The sequence below is a fragment of the Pongo pygmaeus genome, chromosome 1 (genome assembly GCF_028885625.2).
Source record: "Pongo pygmaeus isolate AG05252 chromosome 1, NHGRI_mPonPyg2-v2.0_pri, whole genome shotgun sequence".
In the NCBI taxonomy this organism is placed as follows: Eukaryota; Metazoa; Chordata; class Mammalia; order Primates; family Hominidae; genus Pongo; species Pongo pygmaeus.
In genome coordinates this window covers 116447869-116454423 of record NC_072373.2, presented here as the reverse complement: position 1 = coordinate 116454423, position 6555 = coordinate 116447869, and positions in this window count along the sequence as shown.

Here is a 6555-nt window from a genome sequence, read left to right as displayed (position 1 = left end):
GTAAAATTTCTCTCAAGGACACAGAAAACAATGGATTTCAAGGTCCATAAATGTTGACTTCATATGAATATTTCAAATGAGACATGGATATTTAGTACTTTTTTTAAACTTAAGAGATCTGAAGTAAATTCTGATAAATCATATCCTATTCCATATGTATAACCCTTTTCTAGTCTCTTATAAATAACATTCTCAATTAATCCCAGAAAAATGGGGGTGAGCTAGAGAAAAAGGATGGAGAGAGGGAAAATAGAAATGGAAGAGAGAGGGAAACAAAAGCCCAACAGAGAGAAACTTGAGAAATGGCCTGATGCACCCAGCAGATTCCAGGCCATTCAGCTTCAGTCAGCAGATATAAGTGATGTCCTGGGACATGCAATTTTAAATATTAGTGGACATGTTTCAGTAGTACAGCACAAAGCCATTAATCTCTTTGGCATTTTCAGCACTTCATTGCTGCTAAGCATTCCCAGTATGTTCAAGTTAATAGAAAATTTGCAAGCCAAGGATATTTTATGCCTGCATAACTCTAGTTAAAAACACAATATTGGGCAATATTTATAAAAGGTATAGAAAATGTTCACACAGGTCCAACAAATGCTATTTAAAAGATGATAATGCACTTGTCTCACTTTAATTGCTTTTTCTGCTACTAGATTCTAATCACAATGGCAATGTCATGCTCAAGGGCACGTTTCTACCCATGATATAAATGGCAGTCAGTGTGATCATATACATTTACCTTTCATGGTGATGCAGAAAGAAAGAAATAACATGTGCTTAAAGTACAGTTGGCACTCAATAAATTGTTTGAACTGATTACAAACATGGGAGGCAGTTTCTCTGGAAACAACTGTTTTGCTTCAGAATACTACAAGGCTCTTCCTCCCCCATTCTTCTCTTAAAGTCAAAATTATAGGCTGTGAATTTATGATATCTTCTAGCAGAATTCCCCCATTTTCATAGATGAAAAATGTGATAGCATGCATAGTTAGTACTCTCTTGATAGCACGTGACAGAAAACATAGCACCAATCAATTTAAGCAAAAAAATTAAATTTATTGGCCTGTGTAGATGAAACGTCCAGGGGGTAAGCATAGTTTCAGATATGGCTGGATTCAGAGCTCTATGTTTCACCTTATATGGCTGTCTTTCACCATATTTTTGGCTTTCATCCCAGAATCTAAGTGGCCCTGGTAGAAAATGGCGGTGCCAGCCCTCAGCTTCCGGTAGAGCAGAAGTGTCTGCCTCAGTCCCAGAAGCCTGGCATTTCATTGGCTCCAGTGGGGTCACGTGCCCCTCCTTGGGCAGCTAAAAGGTGCCGGTGGCTGCCTAATCTAGGTCGTGTGCCTGCCCTGGGGAACCAGCGTCTGGCTGTAAGTGCACTGGCTTCCTGGAGAGAAGGGGTAGCTGTCTCTGTGCAGAATTGAAGTACACTATAACACCATGAGAAGGGACAGTGAATCCTGGGGTGGGGAACCGATAAATGACCTTGCAACCTTATGTAATAATTAAATTAAGATTTAAAAACAGCCTTTGCATCCCAGGGTAAAATCTTCCTCCATCTCAAAGAAGAGTCCCCGTTAGGGGAAGAAAAAAAAAAAAAAAAAAAAAAAAATATATATATATATATATATAGGAGTTGTTTGAGGACAGCTGAATGAAGCCGTTTCTCGCATTTGTGTCTCTACCTTCCATTCTTCTCTGTTACCACCAGCATCAGTCAGAATCCCCAGAGTGTCTTCTCCTCCAGAACAAAGTATTCAACAAATATTCATTTCTGATTCCTGTAAGAAATGTTAATTGAGTCTGGGCTTCTCCACTGAATCCTGAAAATTTTAGTGTATGTCCCCACCTTCCCCATCCACAATCCTGACAGTTTTGGTGTCACCTTAATCTAAGAATCCAACCTAATCTTCCAAGTCCGCTTGCATTTTGTTTGTTTGGGGAAGTTAACGAGTATTAACAGCTGTTTATTTGGACCTGGATGGGTCAAAGGCCCTGGATGTGGGCCAGAACCACATAGAAGTCAGAGGCTTTAGTATTATCCCTCTGCTCTGAATGCATCCATTTCTTTTGTTTCTCATTATTATTTTGAGCCCTTCAGATTCTTTCAGAGTTCATTTTCCATTCACTTCCTTGTCATAAATATACATTGTGCAGGCATTTTCTTTTTAACTGTGTCCCCCAGATTTTACTTGACCACTTGGCTGCATCCATTTGCCAGATGAAAATCTATGTTCTTCAAAAACTGCTGAAAATGCCAGTGTAGTCATGCATGCTAAGTGTCAGGAGGAAGAATTGGTGCTGCAACACACAAGATGATGTCAGAGAGTTATTCCTAGGAGCACAGCATGTCCTTGCTGCCAGCAAATCTCTCTCCTGCCATTCAGAAATTCTCACTTTGTTCAGGTGAGGGTTCTGTTGCCACACTTTTTTGAAAATTGCACAGACTCCACTTCACTTCTCATTTATCCAAAATCAACTAAAATGAATAAGTGGGTTTTCTGGATTTGCCACAAATGAATCTCATTATTTTATGTAGTAAAATGCCTTTGCTGGAAACACAGAAAAGGGGAAGACAAAAATAACTGCCAATGTATCTGTACATTTTAATTTTAATTGTATTAGTTATCTATTGCTTTGACCATCTCACCATTTAATGTCTTAGAACAACAACTATTTTATATGTTCATTATTCTGTAGGTCAACAGTTGGGGCTGAACTCAGCTGGTCTCTGCTGATCTCTTCTGGGGCTATTTTCACCTGAAGCCATTAATGCAGTTGCAATCATCTAACAAGTCAGATGGGATCAGATGGTCTGAGATGGCCTGACTCATATGGATGGGGGTTGATGCTGGCTGTTGGCTAGGTCATTGTCTCCAGCAGGCTGGCTTGGATTTCTTCACATGGTCCCAGAAAAATTCTTGGCAACAAGAGAGAGAGTCAAGCCCAATGGGCAAGCATGCTTCAAGCCTCTGCCTCTGTCAAATTTGCTAATGTCCCATCAGCCAAAGCAAGTCATATGGCCAAGCCCAAGTCAATGTGGGAGGGCACTTCTCAAATGCATGGGTTTGAGGTGGTGGAATCCATTGACAACCATAACTATAAAAATCTATCACATTAAGTTAAACATCTACATCATTTCTTTTCTTAAAAATGAGATTTACTTGGGAAGATGTCAAGGCAAACTCATTACCAGGAAGAACATCTGTCAGAGATTTACAGATACAGAGCAGAGATATAAGCCTTTTATAGATTTATTAGCACCAATGAAGCATAATCTGTGCACTGAGGCATTACCCCAACTGTAAAACCAAATCCACTTCAAAAACAGGAGTATAGGCCTTGCACAGTGGCTCATGCCTGTAATCCCAGCACTTTGGGAGGCTGAGGTGGGAGGATTGCTTGAGCTCGGGAGTTTGAGACCAGACTGGGCAACATGGTGGGCCCTATTTCTACAAAAAAATTGTAAAATTAGCCAGGCATGGTGGCATGTATCTGTGGTTCCAGCTACTCAGGAGGCAGGACAATCACTTGAGCCCAGGAGGTCGAGGCTGCAGTGAGCCATGTTGGCACCACTACACTCTAGCCTGGACAACAGAGTGATACCCTATCTCCAAAAAACCAAAATTTAAAAATATACATAATGCTGGGCACAGTGGCTCACGCCTATAATCCCAGCACTTTGGAAGGCCGAGGCAGGTGGATGATTTGAGGTCAGGAGTTCAAGACCAGCCTAGCCAACATGGTGAAACCCTGTCTCTACTAGAAATACAAAATTAGCTGAGTGTGGTGGCAGGCACCTGTAATCCCAACTACTTGAGAGGCTGAGGCAGGAGAATCACTTGAACCCGGGAGGTGGAGGTTGCAGTGAGCCAAGATCCCGCCATTGCACTCCAGCCTGGGCAACAAGAGCGAGACTCCATCTCAAACACAAAACAAAACAAAACAAATAAACAAAAAACTTAAAAAAACAGAAGTCTAGGCCTGTATATTGATTCTGCTTAGATATTTAATATACAATTGCATTTAAGGTCCTTTCAAAGGACTTCTACAATAGGGGAAGGTGAGACATTCATTGGGTTAGATAAATCAAATTAGTCATCCCAGTTCTGGTAATAGGGAGAGAATAAGGCAACTCTGACAGTTAATAGTAACTAGCATTTCCTGAACACTGATTCTCAGCCACTATGTGTGATTTACTTTCTTTAAGCCTTGAACAGCTCTGTGATGTGGGTAGTAATCTTATGTCCGTTCTACAGATGTGGAAACTGAGGTCTAGAAAGTTTAACTTACCCAAGCACACACAGCTTAAATAGAAAGGTGGTGACTTGAACTCTGTCTGTAGAGCCTCAGTAATTGTCCACTAAGTCATGCTACTTACTCCATCACATGGGACAAATGGATGGAGTCCATGAAATGATGTCTCTCCCAGGCCCAACACTTCAAATGTATGGTCCTGTTGCATGTTGCTCCTTCACGGAATGCTTTCCTTCTGGTAAGACCTCTGGACTTCCAAGTCATAAACAGGGAGTCCCAGAGGGCCTGAGGGAGGGAAATGGCTTCCATACAACATGGCTTCCATACAACATAAGAATTGATGATAGGGTTGATAGTTTCCTACTTGGATTATACTGGGATCCCGTATGTTTCTCAGTGAAGTAGCTGCTGAGCCTAGCATATCTGGGCTTAAAGATGTAAATGATCCTCAGTTTATGCCAGCACCTTCTCATCAAATAGCATTATTGAAAATCAGAGATTTAGAATGACTGCCCTCCAACTCATCTTAATGGAGTTATTCCAATAATATCGATAAGTACAGATGATGATTAGAATGTAATGAGGGATGAGAAATACTATTCTGGATTAAGTCAATTTTCTCATAAACATTTTCGTAAAATCATAAGTAAATTTAGGCTCTGTACTTTTGTGGTCTATTCCCAAGTCTCTACCTCTACCTCCAGGAAACTTGGCCTCCATTCTGTCATGTTTCCTTCTACACACCTTTAGCATCATACAGATTTTAAATTAGGTTTTGTGAAATGAGGCCCCACAGATTTTTTACCATTGTCCAGTCATATACCTTTTGGCAAAGAGAAGCTAAGAAGCAACAGCACGTGTCAGAGAAGTATCCTTACAACTGCCTTTGCAGGCGGATTGATTTAGCAGAAGAGAAGGCAGTGTTTAGCTAATTTTGAAGAAGAATAAATGCATTAGATGGTATTCAGTGGAGCATGATTTGCATAGCATATAAATTATATAGAATTGCAGTGCAGAAAACTCAGAGCTTTCCAGTGGTGAATGGGTCTAATTTGTAGCTATTTCTAGGGACTAAAACATTCTGAAATAATAACTGGAAGATTCACTTTCCATTTCACAATTTGTGGAAAACACAAAATAGGTTAAATTCTTTTTTTATGTTGTTGTTTTCAAGTAAACCTCTTGACTAATTCATTTTGATTTTAAAAACATAATGCATTGGTTTTTCCCTAATTCTGCACTGAAGTTGTACACATATTATCTGCCTCAATTTCCAAGCTTCAGTTCATATTTATGTATTTATAAAGTTTGCTGTTCTCAAAATGGAAGAAATCCTAGAAAAACTAATTATTTAATGAGTTTCAATATTCAGATTTGTGAGTTTTCACTTAGAATATAAATTTGGAGGCACATTCAAAATTTAAGCATAGCTTGACATAAATTAATATCCACATGAGCAGTGTGCAGTCAGATGAAGAAGAGATGAGAAGAATGTCTTCAAAGAAGATAGGACAGAGAATCTGTTTCCCTGTGAAGCTTGTTGTTTTGACTCAATGATATCATGAAGGTACGCTGCAGGAAGAAGGCATTGATTCTGATCCCAAATCCAGCCATTCAAGTGCTGCTCAGAAGAAGAAATAGGGAATAGGGAAACTGGAATTCCATTCAACTAGAATTACCTGGGCATTAGAATGTTTACAAGCATGTAGATGAAATTGATATAGATGTTGGCTTCAAGAAATGAACTGTCCAGTGTGATAGACAAACAAACATCTATCAAATGGGAGGCAAAATGTACTGTAAGTTTGGATCTTGGTAGAGGAGTTGGTTGTACATTATGAATGTGCTAAATGCCACTGAATTCTATACTTTAAAATGGTTAATTTTATGTTATATGAATGTCACCTCAATATTTCAAAAATGTGCTGTGAAGAGGCACAGAAGGAGAAAGGAAGAACCCCATTTCCTTGGGAATCTTTGCCTGTCATCTCTGAAGAAAAGAAGGCTTGCACATGGAAGGTGGGGAGCATTTGGGGGCTTGAAGTACCTGAGTATCTCAGTTCTGTTTTTGTTTTACTAGTGGACATCTGGTATTTTGAAAACTCTGCTGTTGTCTGGCCATTCTGGGTTAGAACATAAGTCCCCATGAAGAGTAGGTCCACTGGAAATGTATTTGTCTACCTGGTGAAAGTTGGGGGCCACAGAAGTGACCAAAATACCAGTGAACTGGGGAAAGGACCTTAGATTTTAAAACTAACTCTGCCCCTACTTGCTGTGTGGCCTTGGGCAAGT